Source organism: Thermobia domestica, chromosome 13 (genome assembly GCF_964235325.1).
Source record: "Thermobia domestica chromosome 13, izTheDome1.hap1.1, whole genome shotgun sequence".
Classification (NCBI taxonomy): domain Eukaryota; kingdom Metazoa; phylum Arthropoda; class Insecta; order Zygentoma; family Lepismatidae; genus Thermobia; species Thermobia domestica.
Window position 1 is genome coordinate 34,983,408 of NC_137466.1, and position 22,717 is coordinate 35,006,124.

At 36.7% G+C, this 22,717-nt stretch overlaps 1 protein-coding gene across 1 annotated transcript in view; it reads left to right on the forward strand.

Annotated features, from left to right (window-relative positions):
- The first annotated feature begins 430 nt into the window (after positions 1-430).
- LOC145668092 (angiotensin-converting enzyme-like) overlaps positions 431-22,717 on the forward strand; it is a 326,884-nt gene continuing 304,597 nt past the window's right edge. Inside the window, exon 1 of the mRNA XM_081735610.1 lies at positions 431-1,855. The gene's annotated coding sequence lies outside the window, so the exon portion shown is untranslated. The remainder of the gene's footprint in view (positions 1,856-22,717) is intronic.

Sequence of the window (22,717 nt, forward strand, 5' to 3'; positions counted from 1 at the left end):
AGTATGTAGATGTATGTAGATCGATATTTAGTATGAATTAGATTAATGGCTTGTACTAATGATAATTATGAGCCTAGTTGATGGTTGTGAGGAGTATTCAAGAGACTAACACAAACCTCAAGTTTTTTTTAATACCTCGAAGAGATCCACGGCTGATTGAGAGAGAAAAGAACTCTCAAATAGTATTATCATACTGGTTTCGATGTGTCAGTCCATGACAGCCCTGATAGGGACTCTTTTATATATATTAGCATTTGTGTAGCATATTTAAAATTGTGTTTATAATATGAGAAATACATATAACCAGCAAAATCCTTAAATGCATCAACTCCAGTGATAGGAAATTTTCAATGTCACTTGGACAAGAAGTTACGTGGGTCGCCACTAGGTGGCTCTACTTATCAGGACGAGTACGTGAATTTGTGAAGTGACCAATTTGCTATAATTTTGTTGTTTATTTAAATATTACTAATTAGTACGGCACTGTGTTAGAGCGTGTTACATCTTATATTAAAGCTTATTCAACAAGCTATTAAACCCATATAGTAGCTGTGAACAATGTAATTTGAGTGAGATAGAAAGTGCAGGAAAACAAGCAAAACTGTGAATCTCGGTAGAAATGAGGTCACCGGAAGGCTCCGGTGCATGATGTCCCTTCCCTACCTATTTGGGAGAAGCGGGCAAAAATGGTTTGACCCGACACGAAACTCAAGCAAAACAATGAACTTGAGTGAAATAAAACAATACGGGACAACCAAAAAACGGCAGTTCACTTAAAATCTTCGAAGCGACAACGTCAGTGAAAAAGTCTAGTTTTCTTTTAAAACGACAGTGAACTTAAGATATTCAAGACGGAAGTATCGGTCGCGTTAAGTTGTGTGTTATAGTTGGAAATATATATACATATGGTGAGTGTGACTAACTTGAAAGTTTATAAAATGACCGGAAAGAGTTTAGTTTCCGTAATATAAACTACAGTTACTCCGAACTCTGTCTACAGTGGAATGAGAGTGTTGCAAGGTCTCTCAACATTAAAAAGGTGCGGTTCTCGGAATGTCTGTGATTTAATAAGGCATTAGGTGAGACATGTACTGCAGTTTAGGGAGTGAAGAGACATTGCTTCAGCAGTTTGTGTGAAGTGCTTCGCCCGTAAAAAAAAGAAAAAGCTTGTTTTTAGGCATACTTCAAGCGCCGTAAAACATGTTAATCTTCATGTGCAGTGATTATTAAATTTTAGTTATTTTATTGGTCAGGACAAACACTATGCCTATCACTTTAGGCAATGACCAATAGTAAAATGCCATTCAATTTAGTTAAATATTTCTAGTACAAGAGACTTGGCTATTAGCCTTGTACAGTGCGGTTAATAATGGCAAATTAGTGAGATCGTTCATTACACACACAAAAGGTTAGTTAATACTACATCACAGAGAATGACCCGCAGAACCGTCACTAATGTAGCTGAACCTAGACATTTGTGGGAGAATCGCCAGTAAAAGGGAGTAGCAATCCAGAGACAGAAGGAGAATGACCAACGCAGGAAACCTTGGGGGCCAACAACGGAAGAAACCCCATAGCGAAGTGTAGGGAGTGTTTAGATGCAGAGACACTGCAAGAAAGAAGAGATCAGTGAAACTACCGAAATGTGCACAAACATTTAAAAAGAGATCTCGAAAGGTTGATTTTAAATTTTAAAAGGAAATAAATTTTTTTTATCTCAGGTGTGAGACGGCGCGCGAGTGATGTTTTTTGTATAATATCATACTCTGTGCATTTCAAATGGTGAATCAGTGCATTAAAAGGAATATCACCGGAATTTTGGGACACTCTTTTCTTTCTACAGTGTGGCCGTAAGGTATGTGTACCCTTTTGTCTATTTGTTTCCTTTTCAGGCCAGATGCTGGGTTTATGAAGGAGTGGTGAACACGGAGAGCATGTTTCATGCTTGGGTAACTTTCACATTCAGGATGGTGTTAAAACTACAGTAAACCTGAAAACTAGAGTTTCATGTTTCAGAAAACTTAGTTTAACTTTTCAAAATTTTGATTTCTCTTAGATAAGACTCTACCGACTGAACAAAATTCATCAAATTAACTTTATGAGTGGAGGTTGCATTAAGTTAGGGTAATTTTCAGTGTGCATGTGAAGTCTCCTCCCACATTTGCATTCCAATATTATAATTAATTTTTCTAAATTTATTCATCACATGCAATCATCCTTCCTCCCGTTCACACTAGCTATCCCTATTGTAAGTTCGATCACTATTAGCAATTTGTGCACAGCTACGAACAATTCCCTGGAACTCATTTTTAGCCCATACTACAGCAGTATGGACGTATTTAGCTCTTATGTGTTCATCAATTCTTGTCCAAACACGTTGCTTGCCAGGCAGTTACGAAGGTTGATACAGATGACGTAATTTTATGTTATTGGCGTTTCACCTCTAAAGGAAATTGTCTCAGCTCTTAGACCCAGAGAAATTGAATATTTTTCATGTTAGTATACATCAGAAGTATCAGTTTTGCAGATTGTAAAAACTTACTGAATTGTCACACCCGGAATCGAACTCGCGTCCCCAACATTACGAAACTAACGCTTAAGCCACTACTATAAGACATCACTGTTCCGGGAGAAGGAAAAATGGAGCTGTAGTGAATTCAGTAATTACACACTTTTACGATTCCAGTGTAATAATGCTGAAACTCTCTGATTTCAGTCATGTTAAAATAGTAAAGTATTATACAGAAAGAATACTCTAGAGAAGTCAACTTTAAATTGACAATTCATATGTAGAGACGCTGCCATATGCTCTTGCGTCGGGCCCTGATTTTTCACGGCACGGCATTGGACAGATACTTATATTGATTGGAATCTTGTGTTTCAGGGCACTGGATTATTTTTTTAAGTTAATTAATTTAACGAACCTTCCTCAGTATCTTGTTTCCTATTTTTACGCGTTTTACTCACTTTTACAGTTTTTCCACTAACTCTTTAAGAAGAGGGACAAAAACACAAACATTGTGTAGAATAAAAATCACAAACACTATTCGTGCGTTCTTCCCTTGCTGAAGTAAAACAATAAAACATAAAGAATATGCAATTTTTGGTTTTCCATTTTCTATGTGGTGTCAAATCCAGATTTGGAATGGGCAGTGGGTCGTGGGTCAACAGCATGTGACCCACTGTGACCCATCATCCACCGTGACCCAGTGTGACGCACCACCCACCGTGACCCACCACTCAGTATGACGCACTCTGACCCACCGACCCTCTCTGCTCACTGCATTGTAGACAGCATCTTCTGACGCGACAAAACGCCAATGAACCACAAAATTACTCCCCCAAAATATGTTACATCGCCTATATGTGTGATTTCATTACAAAAAAGTACCAGAAAAGTACCCCGGAGGAGGCTCGAACCACCAACCTTAGTGGGCGAGTGTTCTTCCGACTTCGCCACGGAGGCGATGAAGGAGACGTCGTTTGTAAAGGGATAAATCCTTGAGATCGTTTTAATTTGGTCAATCAGAGTGTTCTTTTAACCGTATATATGAGACGATGGCACCTACTCGGGTGGTGAAGTGCATCGAATGGCAGATGTGTTTTTGAAATGAAGCCTCACACCTCTCCCACCCAAGTCCGACTTCGCCTTCAAGTTGTGGTGCTGTTAACCCTTACCGGAGGCAGGGTGTAAAATCCCTGTGGAAAGTAAGGGGACGGAAGAAGTCGGGCCTGGTCCTCCAGGTTGGGGGTTGGGCGTCAGGCCGACAACCTGGCCCCGGAAAAAAAACTACTGTTAGAAGACCGGAAGAATCGCCTCGGAATGGACGGATCAAGGGGAAGCCGGACCGAAAACGAAAAAAGGACAAAGAACTGGTACTTGGAACGTGGAATGTTAGAACACTACATAGACCGGAGGCCCTGCAAGAACTAAGAAACGAAATTCAGAAATATAACATAGACATATGTGGCATACAAGAGATGAGATGGGACAACAAAGGCATTCACTAAAGACAAAAGGAAACCATCTATTTCAGTGGAAACAACAAAAAGAAAGAATTTGGAACGGGATTCATAGTCAGTGGTCAAATACGTAGTAAAATAATCAGCTTCACGCCAGTCAGCGACAGGATATGTAAAATCAGAGTAAGAGCAAATCCATACAACATAACCTTTATCACAGCCCACGCACCAACCGAAGAAAAGGATGATAGAGTCAAGGAAGAGTTCTATAACCAGCTGGAAAAAGCATATGACGAATGTCCGAAGTATGATATGAAAGTAATTGTTGGTGACATGAATGCAAAAATCGGTAAAGAAAGCTGCTTCTACCCAGCGATAGGGAAATATAGCGCGTATGAAACAACAAACGGCAACGGCATAAGGTTAATTGACTTTGCAGCTTCCAAGAACATGACCATGGTTCCCACATAAAAGAATACCCAAGGTAACATGGAGATCACCGGACGGGAAGACCGAAAGTCAGATTGGCCATGTTGTAGTAAACAGCAGACACAGTTGCAATATACAAGACATGAAAACAAGGAGGGAAACTAACATAGACTCCGATCACTATTTGGTAGTAACCCGTATTTACACAAAAATAAGCACACAACGGAAGCCCAACATGCCCCAAGTCAAGAAACGGGACATAGAGAAATTAAGGGACGAACAAAGAGTCAACGAATATAGGAGCAAAATCACTCAGTATATGGAGGAAACACAATGGACAGGAAAACAAAAATCAACGATATATGGACATCAATAAAAGACAACGTAGTTAGAGCAACAGAAGAAACAATCGGAGAAAGAAACAAACCTCAATGGAACGACTGGTTTGACAGCGAGTGCGAGATAGCAATAAAGGAACGGAATGTAGCTAGGAACAACATGCTAACTCACAGAACAAGGGAAAGACAAGAAATTTACAATGAAGCCAGGAGAAAAGCCAAAAAACTACTCCGACAAAAGAAAAAATCCAGTATAGAGAGCAAAATAGCAGAACTTGCGTACCATACAGAACGTACCATATAGAGGGGAAACAAGGTTCTTTTACAAGGAAGTTAAGCAACTAAAAAGAGGGTTTAAGCCATACTGCACTGCAATTAGGGATGAAGGCAACAGCATACTAGACTCCAAGGAAGGGATAATGAACCGGTGGTCTAGATACTACGAAAGAACTTTCCACGACGAACCGGATGAACCAGATGAAACAGCTCAGACAAATTTCGAAAACAAAGAAACTAGAGAGATGCAAACAGAGACCCCAACACTTCAAGAGGCTAAAGAAGCAATAAAAAAATCTAAAAACAACAAAGCACAGGGAATTGACACAATAGCGGCAGAGCTACTAAGAAAGGAGGAGAGGAAATAGTGATTGCTCTACACAAACTGATCTGCAAAATTTGGAATGACCCGAGAGACATACCTGAAGAATGGAAAACAGGGATAGTAAACTCCATACATAAAAAAGGAGATCAACTATCCTGCGATAACTATAGAGCAATCACATTACTCACAACAGCATATAAAATATTTACAACCATCATACGCAATAGACTGGAAGCATACTACGAAGCACTGGTAGGAGAATATCAGGGTGGCTTTAGAAAAGGACGATCAACCACGGACCAAATATTCACAATCCGACAGACACTTGAAAAATTCTGAAAAAAAAAAACATAACCACGTATCACTTATCATAGACTTCAGAACAGCATAGACAAGATAAATAGGAAGCAAATGTGGAATGCACTCCAGGAATTAGGGATACTCGGAAAGCTAGTTCAGTTATGTAAAATCAGTACAAAGGAATCGAAAGCCCAAGTGAAAATAGGAAGCGATATATCAGAAGCGTTCCCAGTGCAGAAAGGTGTCAGACAGGGAGATGGGCTAGCCCCATACTATTTAACCTGGTACTAGAAGCAGCAGTAATACGATTAGGCATAAAAAGAACAGGGTCCCTAACGACCAATAGCCATCAAATTCTAGGGTATGCAGACGATATTAACATCATTGGAAGAAGTCTCAAAGCAGTAAAAGAAGCGTTTATAGACCTGGAGAAAGAAGCGAAACAAGTAGGACTTGAAATAAATGAAGGAAAAAACAAAATTCTAGTCTTATCTAAAAACACAGGACATCTGAAAAGAATCGGGACACACATAAATATAGAATCACACAACTTCGAAATAGTGAATGAATTTATCTATCTAGGAACAACAATCACATCAAATAATGACCAAAGTGAGGAAGTCAAAAGAAGAATCACCACTGCGAACAGAGCATATTTTGCACTGCTGCCCCTACTAAAATCAAATTTCATCTCTAAAACTACAAAAACCAGAATATACAGAACATTAATCAGGCCCGTAGTAACATATGGATCAGAATGCTGGACTATACGGAAAGAGGAAATGCAACTACTAGGGAACTTTGAAAGGAAGATTTTAAGGACAATATATGGAGGTGTGAAGGTAGACCAAAATACATACCGAATGAGATATAATAATGAACTCTACAATAAGTACGACGACGTAGACATAGTAACGCACATCAAACTTAGCCGTTTGCAATGGGTGGGACATATTGTCAGAATGGGGGAAGAAAGAGTAGTGAAGAAAATCTTCTTCGCTAACATCGAAGGAAAGAGAACGAGGGAAAGACCAAGGAGGAGATGTGGGACATGGTCCTAGAGGATATGAAGGAAATGGGAATACGGAACTGAAAGATGAGTGCGGCAGACCGAAAGAAGTGGAGGCAGATTCTGACGGAAGCGAAGACTCGTCAAAGAGCTGTAGTGCCATGAAGAAGAAGAAGATGAGACGATAACTGATTGGGATAAGATAAAATGCGTTCGCCATGTAATTTTATAACAAGATGACGCGTTTCTATTTAGTTTATTTCATAGTTCTCCCATACTCACTTTCTAATGATCGACGACAGTTGCCATCTAAATTCATACAATTATCGCACTCAAGATTTTTCACTTCATGATGTTGAGGCAGAGGTTATTCTTGACCCCGGAGCTCACTTTGGGAACAATTCGTCAGGAAAAAATAATATATAATAATAACCACATGCACATGACTGGCGATAGTTGCTGTTGGTCTCTTCGCGATTGTCCGCGACGAATAGAAGGAGCGCGGACCAAAACGAAGTCCTCGCCGCGACGCGGTGGTAACTTCAACACTCCGATGCGAGATATCTGTTTCGACTCGACGAAACCCTGCCGGCAGTCGGACACTAGCGGCAATCCTTCGACTCGTCTCTATATTGACGATCGACGTTTACCCGCAAGTGGGCCACTACGTGTTGGCGACGTTCACGGCATGGGGTAGGTCGATTCTCATATAGCCTCGCTGTTGAAAGGGACGTTAAACTCAAAATCAAGTCAACTCAACTCAACAAAAATACAGTGCTTCGCATCATATATCTATATTTGCTTACCATGCGCTTTATAATAATTGCTAAAATTTTGTTTATTATATGGAACGCTTAGAGCACAGGGCAATCAACCCATAAAGTTGTGAGAAAAATAGACATAAAATTTGTAATATAAGTTTCTGTATATTGGTCTACGTACCTTGATTTGGGAGTTTCAAATTTCATCCGCTTTTCCACTGAGAAATATCGATAATTCAACAAGCAAATAATTAGACCATGGTAATTTAATTGAAATACAAATTCATCGTAATACAAATTCATCGTAAGTTTGCCCATGACAAACATTTTACCATTTTATATCATAAAGGTCAGATCCATCATTATTGTAACAGAGCGGTGCTTGAGAAATTCAAACTCTAATTAGTTAGAATTTGACAACCTGGTTTTATTACAAGTATAAACTCTTTAGTCGGTAGAAAAGAGGACGTGGAACATGTATCAGACTTGATGACGATGTGTTTTGGTGGGTCAGTGGTTCATGGAGGGTGGTGGGTCGGAGTGGGTCATGGTGGGTAGTGGGTCAGAGTGGGCCAAGGTGGTAGGTGGATCATGGGTCAGAGTGGGTCGCGGTGGGTGGTGGGTCAAGTTTTCATTGACAAACGCCATCTCTGATCAAATCTGTAAAACCAAACCAAACTAAGAGCAATACCAATACACAAAACGCTCAACATCTTAGCTATTCATGACAAACTATTGCATGATCCGAATAACTCAAGTACAACCATCATTTGTCATAGATTATCGAAATACGTCATGACTTCTCTGACAACCTGATATTTGAAATGTTGTTAATACGCAAAGTTCATTGATCTCGTTACTTATTCACTTATTCTCTTATGTTCACACAAACTTTAGGGTACTCTCCGTAGATATAGAAAGGCGAAATGTAGTATCCAGGCTTGGTGTAGAGTGCAAGTAAACCAATGAAACACAACAGGATAATATTTCCCTCCACCAAACCCCCTAAAGTGGAGTGTGTTGATTATTCAACGAAAAGATTTGCAATCCAATCAGAAATTCATAAAATATAAAATATGTAGCAAAGTCTCGACTATGCAATATTATTATTATTATTATTATTATTATTATTAATAATAATAATAATAATAATAATAATAATAATAATAATAATAATAAAGAAATAACAGAATTACAAAATCAATTACGTAAACAATGCCTTCCAATTAAGAAAAAATGATTGCCACGACGACGCGCCGTAACTTGTGGGAGAGAGGGGCCACTGTTCCCCACCCCCAGGGAAGCTCCCCGCCGTTCAAGGGGTTCCCATTTTAAGATAAAATTGTCTTACTCCATATACGATAGGAAAATGAAATCAGGTTCGCATCAAACAGGTTCACTACATTACATAAACAGAACAGCACACTAAAGGTAAATAAAACAATAATGAGTCGTGGACCCTGTAACATTTCTCCAAGAAAAAAAAGAGAAGTTTAGTCTGGACACCGAATCAGCTGATTAGTTATTTCCGCATACAGTTAGCAACTATGATTTATGTTAATAGGTCAGGTTCAATGAACATCGTGGTTCGTTTGTTCATCGAGAGTTAACAGCGCCACCTATGAACTGTGTTAATAGTCTCAACCTGCGATTAGCATCAGAACCACTGTTGCCACACTTGGTACAATTGTACCAAATTCAGCCCTTTTTGTCATTCGTCGGCCCATTGGTACCACGCTGGCATTTTCAGCCCCTTTTGTGAAAAAGTTGGTACAATTCTACCCAATTCAGCACCATTTAACGAATACTTGTCACATTTTCAAAAGTGTCGGTAAGACTTTTCCCACATCTCACGTTACTCATACTGTGTGATGTCATGAGGAGTGAACTCAGAGATGATTGATTTGTTTCTCCTTTTATATATATATTTTCATACATGGATATATTACCGTTTTGATTTGTGGTCACTTTGAAATAGATGTGCGTTTTGTTTCCTTGCAATACATACCGAAGATGATAACTGTTTTCTTTTAATTTGCGGCCTCTCTTATACTTCCTACGTACGAGAAATTTTCATCTACTTCCACGGTTGTTTAGGATTCTCCCAGCGGCGTAACAATAGGGTAGGCAGGGTAGGCATTGCCTACGGGCGCAGGACGTTTCGGTATATTAGGGAGAGCCCCAGGTTTTTAATAAAAAGAGAAACAAATTATATCAATGTAGCCCTAAGTTTTCATGGTCTTTCGTTTTCAAACATGGCAAGAATAAAAATTTCTTCCCCCCTCTCTCGCAGTTTATTACATTTGCGTATCAAATTATTGGCATTACTGTTAACTCGTCGAGGTTACAGCACTGTATGATTAAGAAATTAATCATTCTGGTAATTAATTATTACCGTATTAATACGATATCAGTCATATATTACATGTACTGAGCTTACTAATTATAAATAAAATTCCCCTGCGCAACAGGCTTTCAACAATAACGACAAATTCTCCAAGCACCAACGGTCGGACAAACCGGGCAACTGCCCGGGACGGCAACGTCAGGGACGCCCAAACGAGCACCCCAAAATAAATTTCCTAACATCACTGTAATCAAATGTAAAATATAGGCAGGGACTAGGTGGGGGGGGGACTCATTAACAGGGTGAAAATTTTGCCTCCGTCCGATCCTAATGTTGACTGAGATGACGTAGTGTTAAATGGATGAGGACGATACTGACCTATTTAGGCTCTAATCCCAACATTATTTGAGAGTAATAATTAGCTGATCTTCTTTAATACCGATTGCAATATTACTTACAGTATTTTTGTAGACGTGATAACTTTTTTTTTTTTTTTTTTTTTTTTTTGCAGTTAGCGAATTGTTAGCCCTGTGTTAGCGGAAAGAGAAATCTCATGTTGGCAACACTGCCCAAAGCTAGTCAAATGTGGGATGTGGCGCATACGCGTAGGTTACATATGGTCATACATTGGTCTATTAAATGGGTGAGGGGGCGCCACTAGGTATTTTGCTTAGGGGCGCCAAAGGCCATTGTTACGACACTGAGTCCTCCTATTTGGATGTTTAAAAAAAATAATTTTTAAAAAGAGCACTTTCTTGATTTGGACTCTTGGAAGAGGGGGGGGGGGAGTGTTCTAGAACTTTACCTCTTTTAGTTTCGTGTTATATACCATTTTATACCATGTATTACACTGATATAAAATAATGAATTCAGCCCTTTTTGGTTCAATTTGGTACTATTTTTCAGCCCACTCCAGAGCGAGGATTGTGGCAACACTGGTCAGAACAGAGGAAAAGGTAATACAAGTCCGATCTAAGAATACACGTCGGATCTCAGAAATTGTAATAGTGTTTTGTTAAGTTAAGAATGGGATCAATTTTGTAATTTGTTAGTGATTGGAAATAATCTAAGATCCACCTGTGAAGTGTAGTGGATGGAAAGTGTTAGCATATTTCGTTAGTAGCCGTTTTTATAATGTAGAAGAAAAGCGGGTAAATTAATTTGTCTGTGAGCTTGTTGTTGTTTATTATTCGGTGAATAAATAAGGAATTATTAGAGTAAAATGATTAATTATTATTTTTCCAGTTCAGGTGTATTCCTGGTTCTGTTTTTTTTTTTTTTTTTTTTTTTTTTTTTTTTTTTTTTTTTTTTTTTTTTTATCATAGCAGAATGTATTACTGTCATATGGAATTATATGAAAACGTCTAAAGTTATCAATTGGCGACGATGCATGGTGAAATCGAACCAAAATAGAAAACAGTCTAATTCACTTTTTAAAGAAGTTTGGTAGAGAAACAACAAATGGTAAATAGAAGTAATATATGTTGGATATAATTATTTTGCAACAACATTCCGTTGAAATTTGAGGTTGACACAGGAGCTGCTGCCACAGTAGTGCCAATTAGCATATATTACAAATATTTTAGCGATCTTCAATTAGAAATTTCAGATATTCATTTAAAGGCAGCGGAAGGCTCATCTTTAATTGTGCAAGGCCAAATCACAGTATTAGTGCAGAAAGATACATTTGCTCGGAAGATGATTATGGTGATTGTCACAGATAAGTTAAATCATCCTATTATGGGGAGGCCATGGATTGATGTCATGTTTAAAAATTGGAGAGAATTGTTTCAAAAGCCGGTAGACAATACTGTTCTTAATATGAATTATACAACGTTGAATGATATTAGGAGTACATTAAGGCAGAAATTTTCTGACGTATTCTCGGATTCTGTTAGTCAGCCAATTGCAGGATTCAAGTGTCAGATTCCAGTTAGGCCGGATGCCATTCCGATATTTAGAAAATATTACCAATTATCGTATACTATTGCTGACCAAGTGAAGAAGGATGTCGAAGTTTTAGTCAAACAAGGAATCTGAAAACCTGTATCGTATTCGGATTGGGCTACTCCAATGGTAGTGATGAAGAAAAAGAATGGAGAATTTAGATTATGTATAGACTATAAGGTGACGTTAAATAAGGTATTAGAAAAGATGGTTTATCCACTTCCTAAACCAGAAGATATTTTTAACAATTTGCTGGGAATGACCGCTTTTACGGTAATTGATTTACGGATGGCGTATCAACAAATATTGGTTGATGATCGATCTAAACCTTTTCTTACAGTTAATACACCTTGGGGACTTTTTCAGCCACAACGGTTACCATTTGGATTGACGTGCAGTCCCCATATATTTCAGAGGGTAATAGAGCAAATTTTAAAAGATTTCCGGGTGTATTTGCATTTCTAGATGACATTTTAATAGCTGGGCATGATAGAGAAGAGTGTTTTGAACGCACTAATAATGTGCTAAAACGTTTACAAGAGTATCACGTTAAAGTACGTTTGGATAAATGTCAATTTTTACAACCCGAGATTGAATATCTGGGACATACGATTTCTCCAAGAGGTATTTTTCCGATGGTGAAACATCAAGAGGCAATTTTAAAATGTGAAACACCAAAAGACGTGTCTCAATTAAAAGCGTATTTAGGTATGTTAAACTTCTTTCACAAGCATCTGCCAAATTTTTCTTTAATACTGCCTCACTTATTTGAATTATTAAAAAAGAAACAGAGATGGATTTGGACAAAGGTGCATGATAAAGAATTCCAATTATCAAAAGACATGCTAAGGAAAGCAAAATGGAACCAACCTTTTGACAAATCAACTGAAGTCGTTCTCATCACTGATAGTAGTGCGTACGGAGCTGGAGCTCAATTTTGTAACAGGAGACGAGGAAAACTGCATACTGTAGCTTGCGCATCAGTAACCTTAACTGATGCTGAGAAAAATTACAGTCAATTTGAAAAGGAGACCCTAGCAATAATATTCGCTGTTAAAAAGTTCCATAAATATCTATTTGGTAGACCTTTTGAGATTCAAACGGATTCGCTACCAGCAAAATTGATTGTTGGAGAAAAAACATGCATACCAACTTTAGCTTCACCCCGCTTACAAAGGTGGGCATTACTCTTACTTAATTATGACTATGTGTTAAATTATTCCAAACATGTGGAAGTAGCAGATTGTTTGTCTCGGTTGCCATTGTCAGAAGAAGTGGGAGATTGGGAAATATCTCAAAATTTTGTTACTAATATCACAGTTGATCCACCCTTGTTCGCCAGGATTTGCAAGGAAACGACTCTGGATTCTACGATTAATCTGATAAAGAACTGGTTGCTTCATGGTTGGCCTTCAAGATTGCCATCTACAGGTAATGTGAAGGAATTAAAAACCTATCATCGTCGACGTCATGAGTTATATGTGCAACAACAGTGTCTCTTTTGGGGTCATAAACTGGTAATACTGGCGTCTTTAAGATCTATGATATTACAAATATTACATGAAGGACATTTAGGTGCACAAAACATGAAGGCTGAGGCAAGGTCACATTATTAGTGGCCTTCGTTGGATCAAGACATAGATCTCGTAGTTCAAACATGTACTTCATGTCAGGCTCTACACAATAAAGCACCACAACAGAAATATATATCATGGAGAGACTCAATACATCCTTGGCAACGAATCCATCTAGATTTCTTCGAGTTGGCTGGAAGAAAATTTCTTTTGTTAGTAGATTCGATGTCAAAATGGATAGAAGTATGGCAAATGAACTCTACTAATACTTCAGAAACAATTACAAAGTTGAACACTTGTTTCAATAAATTTGGTTGGCCTCAAGTCATGGTAACGGATAATGGTCCGCCCTTCTGTGGTAGGGACTTCAAGGACTATTGGCTAAAAAGGGGAGTGAAGATACTGAATTCTCCTCCATGGCATCCCCAGAATAATGGTCTAGCGGAAAGAACGGTGCAAACCGTAAAGGGTTTGATGAAAAAGAAGTTAATGGAAAAGGGACTTTCTGTGTGTTCCTCTTCACAGTTGTTAAGGATCTTGGAAGACATAGTATATGGACTTAGATTCACATGATCAGAAAAGTTGCATAATTCACCAGCCGGTTTACTCTTCCGTTATGAACCACATACCCGGTATAATATCACGTATCAAGACTGTAGGAAAGGCAAAGATGACCAGGATACTAGCAAAGACAATGGTGTTTACAACGAGAACCAATACAGTAAAGGTCAATTAGTATGGGTCTTAAATAACCCCTGTCACTTCCTAAAATTTGTACCAGGAAGAATTATTCGATGTATAGGTAACTCTTTGTATGAAGTGTGGGTAGAAAACAAGTGTAGAAAGATACATGTACACCACTTACGTAGTCGAAGACCGAAATCAGAGAACATTAAAGAGTCTCGTAACGACTTACCAGTGAATAACCGGACAAGTGAAAATGTAAAAATACCAACGGCGGTAAATAGGTCTCCTGATAATTTTTGGTGGTATTTGGAAACTGAAACCTTGCCCAATAATCTTGGTCCAGCATTATTATCAGAAAAAAAGGAGGATGGAACGTCATTACGTCGCTCCGAGCGGCAGCGCAGATGTCCAGATAGATATACGCCTGAATAATAAAAAAAAAAAAAAAAAAAAAAAAAAAAAAAAAAAAAAAACAAGAGGAGAATGTTGTAGTGGATGGAAAGTGTTAGCATATTTCGTTAGTAGCCGTTTTTATAATGTAGAAGAAAAGCGTGTAAATTAATTTGTCTGTGAGCTTGTTGTCGTTTATTATTCGTTGAATAAATAAGGAATTATTAGAGTAAAATGATTAATTATTATTTTTCCAGTTGAGGTGTATTCCTGGTTCTATGTTTTTTTTTTTTTTATCATAGCAGAATGTATTACTGTCATATGGAATTATATGAAAACGTCTAAAGTTATCATGAAGTGGGGTGAATTGACAAGCCTGGAATGTGATCAATTATATAAATAATCGTATGTAAGTCTGTTTGATGTGGCATATTCAACGGGACCGTAAGTATGTCCTAAATTCTAACCTTTTAATTTGCGCCATTTTTGGACCGATTAATACTTCGATACCGAGGGAAATGCTCATCGGATCACACGTATCTATTCTATTTATATTAAAAATAACGGTTAAATTAACTAAAACACTTTTGGTATTAAAACTAGAAACTTCTTTCAATTGTTATTTGGATAGGAGTAATTAATGGGCGTTGAAATTTGGAATTGTTCACACCGCTACCAACAAGAATTGAAAAGGGAAACTTCAATTTAAAGTGTTCTTTGTTATGTTAAGTGTTAAATATATTTGGTTATTGCTATTATTAGTTGTTACATATATTATGAATAAATTGTTAATCATTTTGAAATTTATTGAATATTTCTTGCAAAACTGAATCATTGCCTTTAGTTCCGCATCAAAGAAAAGATTGTTTGAACCATTTCGAGGATAGCAGCGTACCCGTTATGGCATTACTGCTACAACCCATTTCAGTAAAAAAAAAAAAAAAAAAAAAGTCTATTATTAGGGGCATTTGAAATAATATATATTTGTATATTATTATCAGATTTGTCAATATGATTCCTTAATGAATTTGTCGTGTATGGAACGGGCTCAGAGGCGTAACTAACGACCCCACATACCTTGGTGTTCGGGAGATTCCAAGAATTTCAGATATCCTCTGATCTTATTAGCCGATACAGATAGGACATCGAGTCATGACCTACCTATAGTTGAAATTAGGGCAAACTGCTGTCTGCCCTCATGGCCGAGTGTTCTAGGACAACATTCTAGTAATGAAAATACTTTTTGGCGTGATTTCAAACCTTGCCCAATGATTTTTTTTTATAACACTTTTCTCATTAAAATTAGCTTGCAGTTTTACTATACGGATCTATAGTAATAATAATAATAATAATAATAATAATAATAATAATAATAATAATAATAATAATAATAATAATAATAATAATAATAAGTAGAAGTAGTAGTGGTAGTAGTAGTAGCAGCATTGATAATGATTATATTGTTTTTGTAGGATACTTGAAAAAAGTACTTAAAACTACACACAGCATTTGGCTCGATTTTCTTCGTTTTCACTCGAATCGAATCGAAATTCGAGTCAAAGTCAAGTCAAGTTGGAGGAAATTTTTCGAGTTGAGTTCTCGAGTCGAGCTCAAAGATGTCTGTTTTGAGCCGAGTCGAGTTTGAGTGAAAACTCGCTCGAACTCGCTCGTGCCCATCCCTACAATTCTTCTTTACTTTCTAGTTTCCAAAGAAGGAAAGACCATAGAAATTATTTCACATTCTTTGAATTATATCAACACGTGTAGAAATAGTGTGTGCTATGATTATCTTTGTGTGAGGAATTGATGGCAAAGTGTGAGAGCAGAGAACTGCCATTACAGTCACCCGGGTTCGAATCCCGGTGTGGCATTTATTATGTTTTTCTTGATTGGATTATTATTATTATTATTATTATTATTATTATTATTATTATTATTATTATTATTATTATTATTATTATTATTATTATTATTATTATTATTATTATTATTGCAAAGTCAGACTTGGCTACATATTTTATATTTTATGAATTTTCTGATTGGATTTCACGTCTTTTTGTTGAATGAACAACACACTCCATTGAAGGGGACTTGCCGGAGGGAAATATCATTCTGTTGCTTTTATTTGTTTACTTGCATCTTACACCAAGTCTGAATACTACATTTCACCTTTCTATATCTACGAGAAGTACCCTAAAGGTTGTGATGATCATAAGAGAGTAAGTGAATAAGTGCTGAGATCAATGAACTTTGCGTATTAGCAACATTTAAAGTATCAGTTTGTCAGAAAAGTCATAACGTATTTCGGTGAAATATGACAAATGATGATTTGTGGATATACTGGAGTTATTCGGATCACGCAATAGTTATGTCATCAATAGCTAACATGTTGAGCGTTTTGTGTAGTAGTATTGGTCTTTGTTTGGTTTGGATTTACAGATTGGACAACACACAGAAGATGGAAGACCAAAAACTGCATATTCTCCATATTTTATTGTTTTACTTCACCAATGGAAGAACGCGCGAATAGTGTTTGTAATTTTTACTCTACACAATGTTTCTGTGTTTTTGTCCCTCTTCTTAAAGAGTTAGTGGCAAAACTGTAAAAGTGAGTAAAACGCGTAAAAATAGGAAACAAGATACTGAGGAAGGTTCGTTAAATTAATTAACTTAAAAAAATAATCCAGTGCCCTGAAACACAAGATTCCAATCAATATAAGTATCTGTCTAATGCCGTGCCGTGAAAAATCAGGGCCCGACACGAGAGCATATAGCAGCACCTCCGTACATATGAATTGTCAATTTAAAGTTGTCTTCTCTGGACTATTCTTTCTGTATAATACTTTAATATTTTATCATGACTGAAATCAGAAAGTTTCAGCATTATTACACTGGAATCGTAAAAGTGTGTAATTACTGAATTCACTACAGCTCCATTTTTTCCTTATCCCAGAACAGTGATGTCTTAGAGTACTGGCTCAAGCTTTAGTTTCGTAATGTTGGGAACGCGAGTTCGACTCCGGGTGTGACAATTCAGTAAGTTTTTACAATCTGCAAAACATACTTCTGATGTATACTAACATGAAAGTATTCAATTTCTCTGATTCTAAGAGTTGAGATGACTTCCTTTACAGGTGAAACGCTAATAACACAAAATGACGTCATCTGTATCAACCTTCGTAACTGTCTGGCAAGTAACGTGTTTGGACAAGAATTGATGAACACATAAGGACTAAACACGTCCTTACTGCTGTAGTATGGGCCAAAAATGAGTTCCAAGGAATTGTTCGTAGCTGTGCACAAATTGCTAATAGTGATCGAACTTACAATAGGGATCGGTAGTCACGAGAATGATCCTATTTAAGATGTCACCTCACCTTTCTACTTAGAAGAAGGGCGAAACAAAATACATTACTGTTAACAGCAAACAAATCTTTATATTCCATTTCTTGTCATCAAATGATAATTCTATCTGTAAATCTGTAAACGTAATAATATTATTGCTTTCATGTGTAAACCTAAGAAACATCTGACATACTGTATATCTTTTCTGTTCCTATGAATACCTTCGACTATGTTACAACGCTAACCACTTGGCCAGGAAGGTACTTTCTTATTTTCGAATATGTTCAATAACTAACATACACTAACATACAAATCAAGAAATGTGTATTAATTTTTAAAATTTTTTTACTGTATTTGTGCATGATGTAACTGATGAAAACCTGCAGCAAACATGTAAGCGACATCGAATATTCTAATCTCTCCCCTCCGTCACTGTACCTCAACTTCGTCAGTAGCAAAAAAAAAAAAAAAAAAAAAAAAGATTTTATGATTTTTTGTTTACACATTTATCGTAACTATTTATTATTACTATTATTATTTATTATCATTATTAACTATTAAGAATTCTGTTTTTTGACAGATTCTGGGACTAATGATATATATATAAATGTTTCTTCCCCGTTTCTTGATCTTCACTTTCCCCTTTTAACTCTCAATATTTTCTTCTATTTTTCAAATAATCGATCACTTGTGTTTTTTCCTTCTTTCTGATCTTTCTTTGTATGGCGGTATGAAGTCAATTCCTTCGCAAGATGTATCCAATCCTCCAATCCAATTGACCTTTCTACAAAAGATGCCGGCTTAAAGCGCCCTCTTCTCTCCTATCCGTTTTAAAACATCTTCGATTGTTACTCTCTCTGTGCATTTTATCTTCTCCATTTTTCTCCAACACCACATTTCGAAGTTCTCCAAATATTTCTTCTCTAACTTCCGTAATGTCCAAGTTTCTGAACCATACGATCCAATGCTGCATCTATAGCATGTGATCAACTTCTTCCTTTGTCCAATACAGAGTATTAAGCTTGGTAGTTAAAAGTGATCTTTTGTTGTTGAATGGTTCTTTGGGTATGGTAATTCCTGACTTGATCTCTTCGGTGCAGTAAGCGTCTCTCGTCATAACTATGTATAGCATATATAAATATGTCACTTCTGGCAAGAAAGGTTTCTTAAAATAATGAATATCTTTAAGTAAAATTACAAAACTTATGCTTGAATTTCGCTCTTTTATTTCGTATTAAAAGTTTTCTTTTAATTTTGCTTGATTGTTTAAAAAATAATATAGAACTTTTTAATTAAACATTAGATGTATGTGATTTTTCTTCATTATAACATTATTTGATTTTAAATTTACATATGTCAAGTTTCGTTTTATTCAGAATTTTTCTTGTCGTGTGATGGAGTTGAGAAACTGATGTGCAACTTGTAATTTAAAATACCATTACTATATAAAAATGTATAAACTTCATGCCAACTAAAAAAGTATTAAGTAATCCTTTGTAAACATAAATTTACTACTATCCAGTGGTGGCATTTGGACGTCAAAAGTGGGGAGGGGGGCAAGACATGATCTGAATATTTGTATATCAATGTTAATTTTCCTGGCTGTTTCTAACACTTTGTTTGACGAAAGATTGTATAACTAATAAGATTCTATATTATCAGTTAAAATGTCGCATATCGTATTCCATATTTTATTAAGTAAATTGACAAGAGCAACACAAGTAGGTATTAACCCTTTGTACTCTTAAACAACGAAGGTGTAAGAAGATATTTGATTTGTTGCTCATTAACATCTTAAAATTCTGTCTGGAAAATTGTGTGATCAGCTAATAAAGGATCATTCCTGCTAAGATAGTGAAATCAACCCTTGATCCAAATTGGATCACTATTGACCCAAAAGGTTACCCTTGACCTAAAACTATCTCAAAAAATTTTTTGACCCTCTACCCCAAACCTTACCGAATTATCGTATCACATGCTCAAAATTGAACAATTTTTAATTTTGGTGGGGGTGGTCCAAAAATTTTGAAAGTTTCACAGATTGTAGACACTATATAGATACAAATGTGCATTTTTTCAAAACTATCGATGCGTATTTTCTTTCTTTATTTTTTTTTGCGTGTTGAAAATTTCAAAAAATTGTAGATTTTTTTTGGGGGGGACACGTTCCTGATTTTCTGGTTAAAAAATTTTTTATACCCTTAGGTACAACATATATTTTTTTCGGGGCCTGAAAGTGATGGCAACATTGTCAAAAAGAAATAAAACTGAAAACAAACGTGTTTTTTTTGCACAGTTTTTCCACCATTTTAGGTCCCTAAAGGTGAGGGCCCCCTTCAAACAATTCTTTGCCAAAGTTCATAATTTTCCTTTCTCTTGCTTCCCTTCCGCTTGTGTCGTTTTTCGGCTGCTTCGATTGTGTCCATTTCGAAACAGAAACACCAAATATATCAAGGATATTATAAAATAGAGGATCTGCCCGTACGTATCTTCATCATATGAACTCAATGAAGCCAAAAAACAACAGAGCATCGTCTAAGCCGGCACGTCTGATTGGCTACTCTTCTCACCATGATTGTTGGCTCGTAACATTCCGATCTTATTTGGCGCGGTGTGGGCGGAGTAGGTGTGGCGAAGCTATGACGTATGGCTTCACGATTTTGTTGTATGGGCAGATCCTCTATTTTATAGCATCCTTGAAATATATATCCGCAACAGTGCTTCCATTTCAACCGACTCTTGCACAGCAAAGTTACACACAGCTGGCGGTAGAGCGCTGCCGGTAGAGAGCGCCACTGTGTGCGGTCACTGAAGCAAGCACTGATAAATACGAGGAACCTACGCGAGGTATGTTTAACTTTGCAAGAGTCGGTTGAAGCACTGTAACGGAGATATATTTGGTGTTTCTATTCGGAAATGGACACAATCGAAGCATCCAAAGAACGACAGAAGCAGAAGGGACGCAAGGGAAATAGAAATTCTGAAATTTGGCAACCTTCAGGGCTCTAAAATAGTGGAAAAACTATGCGAAAAACACGTTTGTTTTCAGTTTTATTTCTTTTTGACAATGTTGCCACCACTTTCAGGCCCCGAAAAAAAATATGTTGTACCTAACTATAACAAAATTTTTAACCAAAAAATCAGGAACGTGTCCCCCCCCCAAAGTTTTTTCTAATTTTTTTGAAATTTTCAACACGCAAAAATAAATAAATAAATAAATAAATAAATAAATAAAGAAAGAAAGAAAGAAAGAAAGAAAGAAAATACGCATCGATAGTTTTGAAAAAAATTGCACATTTGCATCTATATAGTATCTACAATCTATGAAACTTTCAAAACTTTGGACCACCCCCACCAAAATTAAAAAATATTCAATTTTGAGCATATATGATATATTAATACGGTAAGGGAAGGGGGTAGGGATTCAAAAATTTTTATGTAGTTTTAGGTCAAGAGTAACCTTTTGGGTCAATAGTAACCCAATTTGGATCAACGGCCGATTTCACTATCTTACTAGGAAAGACCATTTGCAAAACAATTAAATAGAAAGGACAATATTAATCATATTAACGCATAATGAGGTTTGTTTTGTAGAAGTTATATTGAAACTGGAATTAATGAAAAACATGTTTTTAATTCCACACATGCTATTAAATGTATGTTATTACTTTTAGAAAATGAAAGACAGTAAATACTACAAGCATATGCTACAACATTTTATAGAAACACGCAACTGCAATATTAATTGCTTTGAATTGCAATTAAAACACAATTCCTGTAACTTTCTTAACTCCACGAGAAGACAAATAACCAATACGTACTCATGCAACGGCAAATATTATATGACACCATTTTTTTCTATGAACCAGTAATACATATGGAAAAAAATATATTTCTAAATGAAACTATATACATTAAGGGGTCACTTCAAGAAAGTGGGGGGCAACTGCCCCCTCTTGCCCCATAATCGCCACCCCTGCTACTGCCCATTGCTTCCTCAAATACTGAAATTCCAGGTTTATGTAAAATGAGATCCTTATGATTTGCACAAATTTACCCAAACAAAAGTTCCTGTTGTTTAGCTCTACCAAACGCCACTGATTGCACAGTGGTAGCAACGAAAGTGTGTATCTAGAACGTTTGCTCTCCCTTGGCTTGTAATGGAATCTTTTCTCTTTGCTCTGGTCCATGACAGGTCAGGCCTGCCTCGATGTCCCCGATCTACGCTCCTTCACACGAAGCATAGGCTGATTCTTTTTTAGCTGCACGTGAGCTTTTTTACCTGGTTTTTCTTTAAAGAAAGAGACACCATCACGCCATTCAGCTGTTATTCCATCTCTGTACCTCAACTATTTTCCTCCCTTGACTTCCCACGCGAGAAGGGAAGATCTGTCGCGAGAAAGATGTCAGCAAACAGGCAATTGGAAATCAGCATCTTCCATCTTTCCCTCTAAGATAACTGAAATAGTGAAAAATCTATCTTGAAATATACGACTGTTTTACAGAGAAAGAAAATTATTATTTCCCAGAATAATTTATAGTTAACATATTTTGATTAAAGAAATAAAACATAAGAAAGAAGTGATTCATTATAAAATGTGCTGTTTTTAAGGTAACGCTGTTCTAACAGAAGAGTAGGGCCTAGACGCAGCAATGCACTAAGGCTCTCCTTACCTACTTACTCAATAATATGATTAAAATATTTAAAAAATAATAATAATACAGAAAAGAACTAACTAAACTAACTCTATGACCTATGGAACCCGGAAGTTCAACGCCGTGTTCACAAAAGCTCTCCACTGACTTCTATCCTTAGCTAACTGCATCCAGTTTCTACTTTGCATTCCTATCTCTGCGAGATCCATCTTAATATTGTCCTCCCATCTGCGCCTAGGTCTTCCTAATGGTCGTTTACCGATTGGTCTTCTATTCAAGATTTTGAAAGCGTTTCTGCTTTCTTCCATTCTAGCTACATGACCTACCCTCCTAAGCCTCCTAGACTTGACGACTCTAACAATGTTGGGTA